The sequence below is a fragment of the Hesperophylax consimilis genome, chromosome 31 (genome assembly GCF_061612785.1).
Source record: "Hesperophylax consimilis isolate HC1 chromosome 31, BYU_Hcon_1.0, whole genome shotgun sequence".
NCBI classification, from domain to species: domain Eukaryota; kingdom Metazoa; phylum Arthropoda; class Insecta; order Trichoptera; family Limnephilidae; genus Hesperophylax; species Hesperophylax consimilis.
In genome coordinates this window covers 12,822,863-12,841,454 of record NC_142866.1, presented here as the reverse complement: position 1 = coordinate 12,841,454, position 18,592 = coordinate 12,822,863, and the positions used below count along the sequence as shown (strand labels likewise).

Below are 18,592 nucleotides of genomic sequence, written 5' to 3'. Positions count from 1 at the left end.
AAAGTAGAGTACCAATTTTGAAACTTACACTTATTCAAAGCAAATTAGAGTTCATTGAACACCGGATAAACACAAAGCCAGACAACCAAAAATAGAAGATATATTATGTTTGATAGAAAAATGTTACACTTTTCTAGTACAAAACCGAAATATTTAACAGTTTTCATGATATGTTTGTTTCGGCCGTTTGTTCGTAGATGTCGCTCACTCCGCGCGATTTGCCCCGCCAGCCGCGAGCGATTCGAACTTCAGTCAAAGCCGCGCTGGGCCGGTAATAGGTTGTTTGGGTACCCTGTTGCAGTTTGCTCTTAAACATCGCGTGACAACTTTACGAAAATCGAGAACTATCGAGTCGATATTCCCGTGTTGTGAAAAATCGTTATTTCAACTGTCGCAGTGTGAAAAAACCCTAATTGTGGTCTTACAATACTCATTTTACATTGTCAATAAAATTGATTAAAAAAATACAACTTTTTGAAAAATTCGAGAAAAGTTTTGTGACAATAAAAAAAATTAAACATTTAATTATCTTTTTTGCTATTAATAATTATTGATACTGCTAAATAATCAATATTAATAATAGTTTTAATTGTACGAATATTATAATAAGCAATTCAAATAAATAATTTTATCATAGTGTGTGTTGTGTAAAATTTTGAATCGAATCTAGTGCATAATAATAATATTAAAAGTTGCGTTTTATTGACGAAAGGGATGATAATTTTCTACCAAAGTGAATGTGGAATTTAAAAAAATAATCGAGTGTTTTCGATTATTCTTTTGAAGTGAATACAACAAAAGTTTTTGAGGACGAATTAAATATTGAGGATTTAAAACGCTATTGATGATTCAGCCCATCGTGTTATGCTTAGAAGTCTCAGGTAATTATAATTAGTTATCTCTATATGTAATTTTTTTTTTATTATTTTAATTATGAAAAACCTTTTTTCCGACTACCGTAAAAAATACTTATTCAGCTTTTTTTAAGAAATTTTGACTCTGCATAATAGCAATTGGTAAACTCTGCATAATAGCAGTTGTCGATTTCCGCTGCTTGCAAAGGCTCTTTAAAACTCGATTTTAACTTAAATACAAAACCAATGGAGACAACTATTTAAGTCGGGGGTTTGAGTAAATATACAAAAATAAATTTTTAGGGTTTAGTTTGGGTTATTTTAATAATTTGTGCTTAATTCTTAACCTCAAAACACAACTTTGATAGAGAAAAAATGGAACTTTAATGCATCTTTTACCATTTCCCACCACATAAATAGTTATTTCTTGTTGAAAACAATTTGTGTTTGCGTGTTAGGAGTGAAGCGGAATTCGTCCAAGTTTAATTATTAATTAAAAAAAATTCTATAAAAAAAATTTATCTTCATCAGACTTGGTAACTTTTACGCAATTTTTATCACTTTATTTAATAAATAAATTGAAACCAGTTGTACACAGTTAATTAAAACTTTCTCAAATCTCTAATAGATCAATTAAACACACAATTACATACCTACCTTTTTGATTCACATAATGTAATTATATTATGTAGGTACACTTTTAAATGTCGTATTCAACAAATTTTCACAAAATAGGTTCTTAGGTTCTTAGTTTGGGTTAATTAAGTAAATTTTACGTATTTAAATTGAAACGAAAGCTTCGCAAGTGTCACTCCTTACAACAATCATCTGAAATGTTTTATGAGGTACATTTTGAACTTTGATTGAACAACAATAGAATCGTGGTTTCTTGTAGTAATTAAGTTGAAAGTGTCCCTGTAATAACATTTAAAAAAAAGTATTTAATAATTAGTGATACGTAGGTAAATTATACATAAAAACTAATAGGTATGTGTTAAAAACTATATTATATTTATGAAAATAAAACAATTATTTCATTATAACAAAAATTTAAAAAAAAAATTCTATAACCGACTAGTTTCGCATAGTAAAAGCATCTTCAGGATATAAAATTATACAATATGTGTGTTTATATATACATATAAAGTGAGATAGAATGAACTTAAGATCCAACATAGTAACAGAGAGAGAAAAATACATGTGAATAAATTTTACAAGTTGAATATAAAATAATCCAGTTAAGATCCATTTACAATCTTTTTTATGGTTACAGATTTGGAAGAAAGTAGATATTTAAAGTTATTGGTAAAAATGAATGAAAAGAATAAACGAAGAATAAAAATTATCGTCATGTACATAATGGGGTAAATATTACATCTGAAGAGACAAAGCGTCACTTGAACACGCGATTATGGGTTACTGGGAATTGTTTTAGTTTAAAGTAAATATACCTAACACTGGGCTATTGGACACATATAAGCGAAACTGGGCGGTTATAGAATATTAAATAGATAAAATGTTCGTGGTTATAAATAAAGTAAATGTTTTTTTATCAATATGTCAAACCGCAAAGTTACTGCTAAATACCAAAATATAATTTATATGCCTGACTATAATAAATCAACCATACAGCCAAATAACTTAGTACAATCTCGTTTTCATTCAGAATATCATTAAATTATCAAATCCGCTCAATAATAACTAATGCCCATCGGTCCGCTGGTCAATGATGCTAATGATCAGTAAAGAGTTTAAAAACGTGAATTAATTCGCTGAAGCCATCGAATGATCTCCACCACTGCCCATGTAATTAAATTTAACACAAGTGTTCCTAGAAAAATACCCAAAACGCAGATTTTCTAAAACCCACTTTGATTTTGATTGTGAAATTATTGAGAGCGTTTTAATTTCTTATAGGAGTAAAAATATATTTACGGCTAATGAAATATTATTAAATTCCATTCGCACAAAAAAAAAACATAAGTATCTAATCTACCTACCTAATCAAAATTATTTCATCAAATTTTTTTCTCGCTTTTTAAATAATATTTATTACTAACTAAGTAACCATCAGGCCGATTTGGTAGGCAGATATTAAGGACCGCCAAACAACTTTATCTTAGCCACACTCCTTGCCTCATTCACATTCATACGTCCCATAGATACTCTTATATTATTCTAACTCTTGATGTAGCCCGAATCAAGTATCCGATTCGGTTGATCGTGCCATGACTTGCTTTTATATTTAATTCTGCTACTTGTATTTAATATTTATAATTTCATATTTATTAAAATATTGATACGTAACATGTAAAATAAACTTGTATGGTACCTACATAGTTTTCACAAATTTACGCGTAAATTTAATCTCATCTATTCGACTTCCGTTAGTAATATCAAAAGAAAATACAAAAAAAGTATATACGAAAATAACTAAACATAGAACAAAACATTACAACTACCGGCGATTAATTAGTTGTTAATATAAAAATAAACATTTATATAAAATAAATTAAATTGTTATAAAATAGGTAATTATTGTATTTATGTACACACCAAAAACTTTTATAAATTAACACAAAATAATAAAAAAGTAACTAAGTCTAAATAAGAAAAAATATTATAATCAATAAAGGTATTAATGTGAAAATACATTTAAGAAATGGCTATTTAATAATATTTCATTGCCCTTTTTCTAATTTCATAGATACCTAATTGTAGATCCATTGTATTAGTACCTACGTAAAATTAACACATTTTGGAAAAAAAAACATCATTCGTTTGATATAAATAAAGGGCTAAATTTTTTTTTATTTATTTATTTATTTAATATCAACGGTATAAATATACCATAAACAATGATAACATGTCACAGTTAAAATATTTAAAAAAAAGAATTACAAATATATGTGGCATTTGATTGTGAAATGACATTAGAGAGTAAGTAAGTAAGTAAACAAGAGATACAAGTACATAAGTTTGTATAGTGCAAATAAGGTAGAATTAGATTAAATTAATATTGATTGAAAAGATTTGATAGCATAGCCCTCTTGTACCTACCTTGCGTGCAGTCAAATAGATCTGCCACATCTGCGTATCTATTACTAACTTTATGCAACCTAGGTACAAGCGAGTGTTTGGAATAATAAAAAAATGTTTGTATATTCATACATCTGTTAATTTACAGTAGTCAACGAAGAAACAATTGCTTTTGAAACTTGTCGATAATTTTCATTTAATAGTGATGTGTATAGAGTTATTTATTTTATTTAAATTGTTTTATAGTCTGGTATGCCAACTTTTTAACTGAGTTAATCGTTATTTCGCCACAATATCTGAGCTTAAAATTTAATGCGTACCTAAAAAAACTACACGTTGTAAGTATATATATCTACCGCGTCGTCATTAAATCAAATAAATATTTGATTAATTTGAGTTATTTCCAAAAGTATTAATAATAATAATTTTAATATACAATAGCATATTAAAAATAATATATTTTGTACTTATATTATTATTTGCGGGGCGTTTCAGAGCGGTAGATACTTTCTGTACCGTCCTGGTGAATAACCACCATTCAGATTCTAAAGGTTGCTTGAAATGGCTTTAGCCGTATTTGGTGACCACATCTGACCCACCTTCCTCTGCCCATCTCCATCCCCTCCTCACTGCCTTCAGCCTCACAACATACTAAAATTGGGGATGCCATTGTCTCACTGGCTCCAGACGTTTGGAAACAATTGGGACTGTTGAGCGGTACCTACTCACTTTAAAGAAAAATGGACTAATAAATAATAAAATGTATTGTTTTTTAACGTTTTCGTTGGATACTCTACAATATGCTATAAGCACTTCGGTCCTGTTCTGCATGTGGTGCTCACTGCTCTTTCCAGAAGTAAAATTAAAATAAGAAATAAAATCTTTACCTAATTATTATTTTTCATGAATATTCAAACCCGGAAGGTTCCTCGAATTTGGCGAATTAAAGTTTTATTTTAAAACATTATTTAATAAAATACATCTGCCCTGTCGAGGGACACTGTAATTCTGTCCGAAACACGGCATAATATCTTAGAAATAAACCACTGTAATAATTAATAATAATAATAGATAATCTCACTCTAAAAAAATATAAAAAATATATATGTACATTATTGTCAAAACACTGATACATAATTTTTTAAAGTCCATACAATACAAAAACACATATTTATCACCTCTGAACATAATTGTCAATTCTGTATTAATCTGTACATTATTTATCAATGCCATCGATTATTTTCTAATCATCCAACTATATTATAAACTTATAAACTACCCTTCCCATTTTTTCTACCTTACAACTCCTGTGGTGATCTGTCTTTTTATTACTACTATCTAGCTGTTATTTACTTTACCGGTTTTGTTTTATATTAAGTACTAAATTATAATATGAACTAAACTTGTCAATTTGACTGGCCTAAAACAGGATCCATTCCTAGTTAGCTAGTCAAAGTTTCCGCATGTTTTATTGTATGATTTTTATGTGAAATAAATTTATTATTATTTTTATTAATTTTGTCCGTGAAAATCTCAAATCAGTTAATTATTTAGACAGTTTTTCCAGTTGCCACTGATAACCATCAAATCGATGATCAGCACCAATTCATTTTTCTGATTTTTAATGATTCCAGTTAAACGCCGATTCTATGTCCATTTGAGCTTTTGATCAAAACGTGACAAGAATTATAACAGTCATATTAATAATGGTTGTCAGCTAAATACAAATTGACCAAAAGCTTAAACGCCCTTTAGTCTGGTTATTTCAATATCTGTTAGGTATCATTTTTCACATTCTCTCCTTTTGTCATTTCCCATAGGCCACTTCGTCATTCGCCGCTCGCTAGATCCTCGCATAATAGACCTGTCTTTTATTACTCGGCGAAGAATTCATTATTTAGTTACTTTTAGTCGTGTCAAAAGTTCTGCAGAACTTGTGATATTCATTCTTCGCCTGTCACGGGCCCGTTCGGGGGCATTCGTTCGCTCTGCGTAGGAACCGACCTTATTAAATGATATGATTTTTCCTCTCCGCTTGCAAGTCACGCTACTAGACGGATTTCACTGCCTCGATTATTTTTGACAGTTGCACGGATAGAAAACTTTCCCAAGAAACTTTGGTGAATTGACTCAAATCACTATAAAACTGTTTACTTGCATATTTTGAAAAATTGCAAAACGCACTTAATGTGAAATAACACTATACTGCGCTATGTAAATGTTATTTTGTTATTATTATTAACTACTAGATGTACCCCGCCATGCGTTGCTGTGTCTCAGTCATATATAGATAGATTTAAAAGGCAACTTATTTCGATTCTATCGGCTAATAATTAACTTTTATAGCTTTAATAATTTTATTACATCTTCTCCCATTCGAAACCTTTCAAGTAAATTATATCCATATTTGTTTGTTTTTTATTTGCTCTACTATACACTTATAATTGTATGCATATACCTACTAACTACTTTTTATACATAACACTATGTTCCATCTCAGATCTTATTATTTCTTATTCATGTCGATATTGCTAAATTCTATTAGTTTTTGCTTTTTACAGGTGCAACTCTTATTTTGTTATTTTTTTTTTTTTTTTTTTTTTTTTTTAAATCTCTGTTATAATGTTCTTTACCTCACGAGTAAGTTACACTCTAATTTATATTGGTTTATCGATTTGTTAAACTCACAATTAATACTGGGTTTAAACACACCCACTTACTTACTTTTTATGTTGAACTTTCTTTTACTTACTATTTCATGCTTGGGTATATTTTATATTGAATCCATCTTATTAGTGTTTTGCTAATTTGCACAAAATTTTATTATATGTGTTGCTTTCTTACAATTAACTCCATTTATCTTCTTATGTTCAATTATTGTAATCAATGTAAATGTATATTTTCATGTAAAAGCCCATTAGGGCGTAAATAAAAAAAAAAAAAAAAAAAAAAAAAAAAATAATAATAATTATTCGTCATACTTCCTTGCGATCGTGATTTGGTCATAGCGTGTGAATCCACATATGAGTATTGCTGATTTATTAAATATCTCTTCCTATTATCGGTAATCCTTTTTAGTAATTTTTTTTACCAACTTTAATAAATTCCTAATAATATCGGAACAGGTGTTCTTGCACCTTCTTTTGCATTAATAAAATTTAATGACAAATTTTTGGATTTTTATGAACATTTAATCCGACATCGTGACAATGCATTGGTATTTTACTAAAAGTTTATTAGTTAACCTATGAATTCATTCGTTAACGGCATGGAATCTTGTTTTTAACCATATTACGAATAATTAGAAGTGATTCTTAATAAATTAGGTTTATCTTTTGTCAGTAAGTTTTCTCCGTGTGGATTAAGAAGTCGGATTTAATGTGGTAAGATCAAGCGATTCTAATACCTACTCGTTTTGGGTCTTGTCGAGAATCACTATAACGAGTAGTAGAAAATTGAACCCGACGCATTTTTACACTCGTCTACTAACGAGTCGTTAGTGGGTTTGATTTTATTTTCAGCAACGTAAATTACTTCATATTCTGGATTTAAAAAAATTGTTTGTGGTTTTTAAAAGAAACACCAGACAGGATAGTCATTTATTTTATACCTATTAAGACATACATGTTTGTATATATATATGTTAACTTATACGTATACCTACTAGTAGTGGTTAGTGGAATATTTTTGGTAATACCTATGCACCTGTGTATTTATCGTTGAATAGGAAAATTTAGCAGAGTTTTGACAAATCTTCTTTCTATATAAAATTGTAAATGTTCGTTTGTTACAAAATCTTAAATCTCCGAAAATTCTTTACCGATTGCTTAGAAATTTTGATACAAAGTTGTATTCCAAGACGCGTGTGTTTTTATATACCTATATTATAGAGATGTCACCTGTGACAGGTAACATGTTTTTTTATTTTCTCTATCTGCACAGACAGACTGAGCCACAGCAATGCGCGGCGAGTACAGCTACTAATAGATAATAAAAATAAACAGGTCAATTATTTATTTATTTATTAACGGACATCGTCCAAATTACAACATAATAACACGAATACAGTAAAATGAAAAATATAGGAGTAGACAAAGGTACATGAAAGCAAAGACATCTGGTAGATATAATATAAGAAAATAAAGTGACAAGTCGAATCAAGTCAAGAATACGCCGTGGGTCAGGACCACAGGACACTTATAATATTCCGTCACTTGTTTAGCGACTGGCAAAAATCATTCAGACTTATCCCAAAAAAGTTAAGGTTTTGACTTGAGTTGACCAGTCTACACATTCTGGACAATGGTGAATAATATCCATAGTTTATTTATTGTTATTAAGTTTAATTTGTAGAACTCCATTTTATATTTTTATTTTTTTATATGTACAATAATATTATTATTGGGATAGTTTGATAATGCCTTTAGAGGGCGAAACAGCTGTCACGCGTAATAATAATTACACAGCAGAACTTGTTTAAAAATAAACTGTTTTTATAAACCCAATAATAATATTATTGTACATATAAAAAAATAAAAATATCCATAGTGATTTGTCGAATGATGGTTGAGGAAGAGCAGTTCATTATTTCTGAGTCTTTGCGAGGGGATATTGAAGGGAATGAGTTGCAGTAGACCTACTCTACTCCTACCTACTGGTACTCAATAATACCATTTATAATTTTGAAGAAGCAAATGAGGTCATTTCTTTCCCGACGGACTTCCAAGGGAAAGAGGTTTAGAGTTAGTTCAATTTCATCATATGAGTATTTGCCTTTTTCTAATCCTAGTCTCCTAGCAATCCCTCTTAAAAACCGATCTTGAACAGATTGAATGCGTCGAATGTGGACAGCATAAAAAGGAGACCAGATAACACAAGCATATTCAAGATGGGGGCGAACCAAGGAGCAGTAAAGAGTTCTAAGTGTATTTACGTTTTTGAATTCCGAGGTGATTCTAGTGATGAAACCAAGTAGTTTGAGGGATTTATTAACGATTGCAGTTATGTGATCCCGAAAAGAAAGCTTGCTATCAAGAGAGACACCAAGGTCAATTATGATTTAATATACATTTTGTTAAAAATAATCTGATATTGAGAGGTGTAACTTACATTTAATGATCAGTGGTATAAAGGTTATCTCTAGTTAGTATTTTATTTGTACTCACCAGTTCGAAAGTTCATACATATTTCAATGTGGAAGTATTTACAAGTGTTTGGGAAAGAAACTCCCCCGTCTGCCAATAATGTCCTAACTTTCAATATCTCTGGGATTCAAATGCATTATTGAACCAGCCATAGCCGAAAGTAACAGGAACTGCAGTAAAATTGCATTAGAAAACATGCTGTTTGCGTACGAATTCATAGGTAGGAAGATAGTTTTATATGAAACCGCAGACATGGGCTAACCATAACCAAGTTCATATAAAACCTACAAGTTTCTGAAAAGTTCCTTCTAGTACTATTTTGCAAACACAGAAATAATATTTCGTTTAAATTCTTCAATAATTGCATAATTACTTTGTGACTTCTTTATAAATTAAATTAACCATTTTTTTATACTAGAATTATTAATAAATAAAAACAAATCAATAAGTTTCAGAACCAAAGTTTTCTTTATTAGTTTTCAAAGTACACTGAAAATTAAGATATTTATATATTTAATATCAACGGTTTAAATATACCCTTAACAATAAATCATATACAATGACATCACAATGTATAAAATTCATAGAAACTCTAGAATGATATAAAAAATGAGATAAAAGCACTTTCTAAACTCGTAAAATAACATTAATTGAAAAGATCAGTAGGTACAAGAAGGCTATACTAGATAGTACAGCCTTATTGTACCTACTTTCCGTGCAGTTAAGTAGATTCGCCTAACCTAACCTAACCTAAGTACATAAAGCTTACATATTAATTTAATTAATAAGTTTATAAATACTGTTAAAACCACTGGAGTGATTTTCGACATATTACGCCGAGTTTGCAAAACGTCTTAAATGGTCGCTCGCCATAATGTCCCATTTTTGACTCTCAGAATTTGCGCATTTACGAATTGAAATATATGTTTTTAAAATCCTAAAAATTTAGGATAAACGGTAAAATATGGGTAAATTAATTGACTATATAGCGCTATAATCAGTTTATGTTTCTCCGTATTAAAATTCAGAGGTATGATTTTGTAAAATGAGTGCGAGAAATTTCCAACTCGAACGCCAATCACTCAACTCATATTCCAGTTATTGATGCGAGTATCAAGTGGTTAAAAACGTGATGGCAAGTCATTTCCTAATAATATATTATTACATTCAGAATATATCGGAACACGTGTTCATGCAGCTGCGCTTATACTGATAAACATAATGACGAAATGCGACAATATTAGAATTTTGTTAGTGTTCCGACATTTTCATAACTCATTCGTGTTTTACAGATAGTTTGTTAGGAAATCTGTTAATTCATTCGTTACGGGCGTGTAGTCCCGTTTTTCACAGGAATACGAATAATCTGACCAGATTTTTATAAATTAGTATTATTTTGTATCAGTAAGTTTTCCAGCATAGTAAGTATCTTGTTGATTCATTCTTACAACGTCAATAAATAACAAATATTTTAGCTCAGTCAAGCTTCTAGTTCAGCTATAGCAATAATAAGCTATAGATAAAATAGCAAAAACGCAGTTAATGTGTTGTGTTGAAATTTTTCATGTAAGTGTTTACAAATCGGGCTGCATCATATTCATAAGTCATAACCCTCCCAACTCGACCAAGGAAAGATCGTTAAATTTTCTTTAGCGTTTTGTTGTGTTTTTCTTTTGATAAATGAGCAACTCTAACGTTTGGTCTTAATAACCTCACTACCTCTGGCCCTGACGGCTGTTTCGGATTTATTCCCGAAATGCATTCGGTCGCTTAATCCGCGGCCTGAGTGAGTTATGGAGCATCAACGGCACGGTGCAGCGCCCCACGGTTGGGCGGCGATGGTTGGGCGGCTGTTCTTGGGCGGCTGTTCTTGCGTCGAGCTAGCTGGGACCTCAATAAAACTCTCCGTAGCAGGCATCATCTCGGTTGCCGGTTGCTCCCAGACCAGTGGCCACAACATTACGCCATTAACCGTGTTTCAAATCTCAGCTAAGAACTTTACTTATTTATTACTAGCTGAAGTAAACCCGGCTTGGCGTAAAGTTTTGACGTTGCGAATTCTAGTGTACCTCAGAACTGGGTCTATTTTAAAGGCGGAAATAATATTTTTATAAATAATTTAAACTTTAACTTTTATAAAGGTTTTTGTTTCAATTGATCGTGCCATGTTTTGCTCTGGCGTCCCCAACTTCCACCATTCACTATATGCATAAAGCAGTATACCACTTTATAACTATTAAAACAACTACATTATGTCGACTTTTATTCGACTTATTAGAACGCAGTGATAAGTATTTAAGTCTTTCTCGGGCATCCCCGACTTCTTCTACCATTGAAACCATTCTCTAAACACTCTTCACACTAACTGCCGTTGTTCCCAACTTTATGATCGATCAATCTCAGACTCCGATCAGTCAAGTGATTTGTTTATTAACTTTCTATTCACCTGTTTCCAAACATATTTACGGTTGATTATCTTAAGTGGTCCCGCCCACTTTCATAGACAATAAAATGACATCAAAGTAAAAACTTTCAATGTTTAATTCACCTTTCCGTTGTAAAGATCTTAGTTGTGCGTTTGAACAGTGTTGAGCCAAAATTTCGGTTCACCAGTTGATCAGTAGGATTGGGAACGGCCGTAAGAAGAGCAAACTTTGAAAGTCTCAGCAAAATTAGTCCGGTAGTTTTTGAGTCTGTAGGGCACAAACAAAAAACATTAACTTTATTTATATAAATATATTTGAAAGTCTCGGCGAAATAAGTCAGGTACCTAGTTTTTGAGACTGTAGGACACAAACAAAAAAAACATTCACTTTTATATATAGATTAACGCCCTGATAGACTTTTAAATGATATAGAGAATGAGTTTTTTTAATCAACCATCGAATCATCTAAGTATTATTGTTATAGTGCATGATGCAAAAAAAATAAAAAAAAAATAAATAAAAGTAAGTTTTTAGTTTAAAGCCCTTTTTAGGGGCTCTTATAAAAACTTAAACATACATCCAATGAAAGCTCTTAAATAATCATAACTAATTTAAAATATCACTCGAGTGGGTATTTGTAGGAATTGTTTTCGTTTAATATAATTACTTAAAATGAGTAACTGGGAATTTTAAGTGGATATTTGTAACGAAAAATAGCGCTGTGGAAATTATCCAAATATTATAATAATAACAATTATAATATCACCTTTGTTGTATATCTAGTAACATTAAGTATATAAGATTTCCTACAGAAAAAAAAATTAAACCGGAAAAAAAGCAAGGCTTCAGAATTCCGGACACCCTGGTATATTTCTCCAGCCAGTTTCAATCTGTATCAAATGGCTCGTGAAATCAGAGGAATGTGCCGTCGCTGTGCAGTTTAGAATTTTCCGTGAACAAATATTGGTAATATTGTTTTTTATCGATACTGTGCTATAATTTACTATGATACGTGGATTTTGAACAGTAGGTACCTTATTCCGATTCACAGTATTTAAACAGCATACATTTCTTGCGTGTTTCCATTAGTAGTATAAGTAGGTATCTGTATCGAACGTCATCAGCATCATCAATATAAAATGTACATCAATTATAAAAAAACACAACAAAATGCCATCATATTTACCACTGTCGAAAACTATGTAAAACCTTCCATAAAACTAATGTTGATAAACCTGCCTTACATATAGGTAACTCATGTTTAAAAACCTGCCCTGCCGTTTAACGGTAAATTTTATCGCTCGGACCTAAAAGGCAGTTGTCTCGCTTCAACTCAAGCAACCATCTTACTCTGGCTAGGCAGCCGCTGATTGGTTAAGCACAAAACCTGCTTGAGCGACTCACGTGTATCCAAGAGATTTGTAAAAAAATACAAATTTGCAAGCCCTTCCTGTAATAATAGGAAACAATGTTAACTAAATAATTATATACAAAGATACTTATATGTTAATTAAATAAGCTCGAATAGAAATAAAATATGTTACACGTAAGATAATTATGTAATCAGCGAAACTCTGAAAATGTTACAGAGATTTGACCACTTATCTTGTAGAATATGTCTTATTATAACTTAATAAACAATATTGCGACGATGTGGTTTTGGCAGGGCGACAGAGGCAGATAAGGTCTAATATTATAAAATATTCCTATATTTCTGAGATAAACAGATTTAATCCTACAAACGTGGCGAGCTTCATAGCAAGAAAAAAGCAAGCTCGTTACGGGAATTTCATAATACAATCAAGGGTCGGAGGCGCGGTCCTATAGAATCTTATAAAGGCGCCGCAAAAACCGGTCCCTTCACCATTCCGCCATAAGCCCTGGACCGAGCAACACCTACCGCTGTCCGCTCTGCCTGACCCGCTTCGCTACCTGAGAGCAACACGCTGTGTTTGATTTCAACCCGGTTCCCCCCCCCGCTCCACTTCCGCTGTCTACTGCAACTGCCTGCTGCTGAGCTCGCTGCTCACCGACAAGCCAACGACGCCCAGACGTCGCGGCGCCTCTGCCTCGGGCTTCACTGAGCCTTCCCAACAGCCAGCCTCGGAGAGAGGATCTGCCATTGCCTACTGAACCAGCCAGCGCCCCGCAGAGCCGTTACCGACTGAGCCTGGAGGGATACAAGAAGTTGCACCCGCAATAAAAACCAACCGCTTTTATAAAAGCGTTCTTTTCAATATGCAAATTACAAATGTCGAATATATCGTCTTTCTCAAGACGCATTCATTTATGCAAACATACAAGAGTCGATATTCCCTGGATCGAGGGGACTGAACGTTGGCGACTGAGCCAGCCCGCCTGCCAGCCCGCCTGCCAGCCAGTCCCGGAGAGCCTTTCCTCCAGCGTGCGGTCCTGCTCACTGGCCCCGATGTCACAGAGCCGTTACTGACTGACCTTGGACGAATACAAGGAGTTTTATCCGCAATAAAAACAACCGCTTTTATAAAGGCGTTCTTTTCAAAAGCAAATTACAAATTTCGAATATATCGTCTTTCTCAAGACGCATTCATTGAGGCAAACATATTACAAGAGTCAATATTCCCTGCATTTTTATGATATTTTAAATAACTCTGTAATGGTTCAAATGAAATACCTCAAGTGCTTTATTTGAATCGTTACACAGGACAAAGGTAAATGTGTGCCGGTGCTTATATTTTTACAGTTTTTTCTTGTGCAGGCGACACGTCCCGTACAGGTATCTATTAAACTTATCTGTTAGGGCGGTTTAAGACCGGGAAATGCGAAACGGACTCATTCCGACATGCCATCATTAAAAACTTGCTCTCTGATTTAAAGTTTAAACGACCAAATTTCTATATAGCTTTCACAAAGTAATAGGATTTTGAAAGTTAATGCGAACTAATAACGTACAATTTACTTAAATTAATCATGAACCGTTTATCTTCATAAGCCCGTAATACAATGGATCCCGCACCGAACCGCGAGCGAACGAATTAATTAGTCCGGATTATAACGAAACGGGCGGTGTTTGGATGTCAATAAACGACGTGTGAAATTGTCGACAATGATTATCTGTAACGTCGCTGTAAATACAGTTGGCGCTTTTGCACCACCAAAATCGCATTCAAAATCGGTTCAAATCTGGTCTTTTTGTAATTTATCTTAATCATTTTGTTATTATTCAATACAAGCACCCGCTAAACTTCTAAAGAAGTTTGTCAGCTGGTCAATTTCACAATATTAAGTATCACATCAAGCACTCATAAAAATGGAAGCCAGAATATAGAAAATAGGTAAAGAATAATAACATTTCAAGTTACTACAATACAAAGGCATAAAATAAATAAAGATACAATCAAAGGTACACAACATACTAAAACACACTCATAAGAAAATTTATACAATTACATGCGTAAAATCAGTGGATACTAATGTATTTATAAACAATACCGGTATAAAAAAATGATCTATTAAATTTGTAATTAGCTTTTTTTAGTTCAGTGTTGCAAGTTGATTTGAGTTTTTACATCCATTAGATCGAAATATACAAGGTACAGGATAAGGGAATGTTGTTTGGCCGTATTTATTAGTAATTCTCAGAATGAATATACCTTTTATTTTGAATTTTGACTAAATCTTGTGTTGTGTGCATGATCTACTTTTTCTTTATATATGGAATCCGACAATAGGTTTTGGCGCACAATTTTAAATCATAAAATCCCTCTAATAGGTAATATATTAACGGACTTACATAATAATGTTATATATCTTCTATGTGAATAAATATAGACTAATTTGGTTTTTTGAATAATGGAAGTCGCGAAATCATATCCATTATACTGAGCCTTGTTTTACTTTCGATAAAACTTATCGAGAGAGCAAATAATATTCTCGCCCTGGTGGCGATATTATTAGCGCTAATGAAAACGATTTTTCCGATTTTTAGTGCCCATTCCAATAAATTAACTCACAGCTGAAGCGAGAACTAAACGAAACTTTTAACATTTACCGTTTTTGCGTTTCCTCAAAAATATCGTAAAAACAAAATGGTGTAGGTAAGTGAAAGACCATATCATAATTTCACCTCGCCCGATCCTCAAGTTTTTGAATTGTCGTAAAAATTACACGGCACGACGTAAAACGGGGGAGTTCTTTGTTTAGTGAAAAGTCTGTAAGTTGGTAAGTAATGATTGTTTCTTTTTGCGGACAGCCGGCTACTAAGAGCAGTCAGGGGAGAGCGGGGATTCAGTCGCGGCACCAGGTTTTCTTTGTCGGTGAGCGTTCACCAACGAAAAGTGTTTCTTGATAGCTTTTCCCGGTAAGGAGCAGCGACATGAATCGGCAGTTACCGCTTCAGTTACTTTTCTAAGGGAGTTTAAGTTTTCCTCGCAAAAGCTAAGTGTTTTTGTTTCAAACTTCCACGGTCATTATAAGCGCGTAAATAAACAGAAATACTAATATCCAGCGGACTGCAATAATGGCCAATCGAACTTCTGTTCCACACTCTACCACGGGACAGATTTTTCACATTTTTATTGGAATCGAGTTTGCCGATGCCTGAAACCATAAATTCAAATACCAATTACGTAACCCTACATACAGGTTGCACATAAAGTTGATTCACACAACACACGCCGTGATTGTGAGTAATGGTTTAATGGATACACTTTACAAAGTGAGCTATCCCTCACCCGATGAACCCGGGCACCCCTGCTAAATCACCAAACGCTGCAAACCACTTGTGTCAGTACTCAAAACCAATAAAAAATAATTACATATAAGAAACATACTGTACGCAAGCAATGCAAGGTGCTGTGTTCGTGTCAACTCTGGCTGTGACACATAAGGGTGCGTATAAACAGGGCAAAATTTCCGCGAGCGGAGCCACGATTACGGGAAAGGAACAAAGCAATCTCAAGCTGCGTTTCTCGCAGCATAATATAACTCCGTTCCCTCCATGTAAAACATACCTACTACAATACTTCACGATTAGTTTACCTTTAAAAATATGTATTAAACATATTCATTTCGGTTGTCGGTGCATCTGTGCATGCGTGAAGTGATGTTGTCAATAAATTGAAACTGGGAGTAGAATAATTCTGACAAGCAATAAAGTAGGCAACAACCAAATTTTATTTTAATTAAATAATTCTGTTTGTAAAATATTTCTTTTGTTTAAATTTGAGAGATGATTTTTCAAGTATATTTATTTAGTTCGTTCGAAAGGTAAATTTCTGACTTCTCTCTAATTTGTCAGCCAAAATTTTAATAATTATATTATAAAGAAAATTAACAATACTATTTGTTTTCGAAAGGCAATGTGACGCAAATATTAAATACTTTCAGCTTCACAAATCCTGCTAAAATAATTCCCCGTGATTTTTCACGTGTCTACGATAGTAATGTAATAAAACTGGTTAATAAATGACCAAGTGTTGAATTACTCATCTTTCAGTTGTATAAAATAGTCAATATCAATGAGTTACAAACTAAAGATGAACGCAGGTCCTCAGCCTTGCCGAGTCTTTGCTTTACTGCTGAGCTAATTGGACCCTATCCCCTTTGGTCACATTTAACTGCATCATACTTGACTAAGAGCTACCAACATTACATTCATTTTCATAATGCATATTTTTATTAGCTTATTATCTATCTTTATGTATAGTTTAAGATTCTACCAAAACTAAATGCAATTTAAATAGTTAATCATAAGTTATAGATATGATAGATAATTATAAGTTTGTACAGCGCCCTTGAGGTGATTTTGCACGAAAACGGCGCTATACAAGTCATCCAATTATTATTATTTATTATTATTAGTATAGTGTCTTAAACAAATATATACATTTGTAGTTTAATGTGCGACATCTATTGACTTTTCTGAAGTCTAGGATGTATATTTTTTTATTTATTTTTGGAATAACTTAATGAGTAAAACTTCAAGTGATATTTAATCATTGAAAACATCTAGGAAATGAACCCCAGACCTCAGCCTTGCCGGGGCTTTGCTCTATCCTAGATGCGATGGAATATTTTTCTTGTTATTATGTTTTACATCTTTCGTTTGAGAGTCGAACATATTATCTTTAATGATTATTCATTAAACTTTGAGGCTCATTAAGTTATTCTAAAAATATATTATTTCTCACTCAAAAGATTTGCGAAATGACTCTATTAATTAAAAGTCAATCAAAATCATCCCCTTTACATAAAGGTCTTAATCATTTAGTCATGAGCTTAATTAATATTTAGAATATATTAGTTTGTTTGTTGAGGTGTCTCATATGTATTGAGTTCAACATTCGCGATAAACATGTTCCCTTGTGGTTGATCGTGGTGTGGACGAGACTTCACGCATTGACTTTAATATTCGCGAGAAATAAGTTCTCTCCGGTTGTCACCAGTTTAACAGTTCCTATCAAAAGGACCACACACTTCAGGGGGTACCGCACGCATCGAGCTCACTATATCTGAGGCCCGGAGCGGCGAGGCGTGTCAGACAGTCGTGTACTATGATATGTTAAACTTCTCAATTATTATTACTGTAAGGTACTGAAAATTTGTGCTTCGTGTTATTTTGAAAGATACAAAAAGGAGTGGGTAGGTACTACTTAGTTTTGTGGAAAATTCGGTTTTCATCCGGACTCTTATTATTAAACAAGTTGGTACCATTCGGCATTGTCTGTGTTAGAAAAGGTGCTGTTTTATATTGTTGAGTGATCACCTTTTATTTTAGAATAAAATATATTTATATGTATAATTATAATTTTGAAACCTTCAAGATGGAATTATTAATAAATTTAAATATATGTATTTTTTCATAGTTTTAACTTTGTTCCAATTTTAATTCTGTGTTCCGAGTAGAAGAACGAAGTGTCAAATAAAAGGATATTTGAAGAGTTATGTCTTCAAGATAATAAAGAAAAAGATTGCATTGCAAATCATTCTAAAAGACAACATTCACAGAGAAAAATAACTATTGCTAATGTACCTATTCTAATCTCTTGAAATTATTGGTAAATCCGGTTAAAAACGCGATTGCAGACCAATCGGAAATAATAGGTTTCCTGAAAAAGTAGTAAAATACGAATATATTTTATTTTCATGA

At 32.5% G+C, this 18,592-nt stretch overlaps 1 protein-coding gene across 1 annotated transcript in view; it reads left to right on the top strand.

The window, feature by feature from the left end:
- The first annotated feature begins 274 nt into the window (after positions 1–274).
- The window catches only part of LOC149409468 (discoidin domain-containing receptor 2-like), a 628,632-nt gene continuing 610,314 nt past the window's right edge, over positions 275–18,592 (top strand). The window contains exon 1 of the mRNA XM_089649799.1: positions 275–881. The gene's annotated coding sequence lies outside the window, so the exon portion shown is untranslated. The remainder of the gene's footprint in view (positions 882–18,592) is intronic.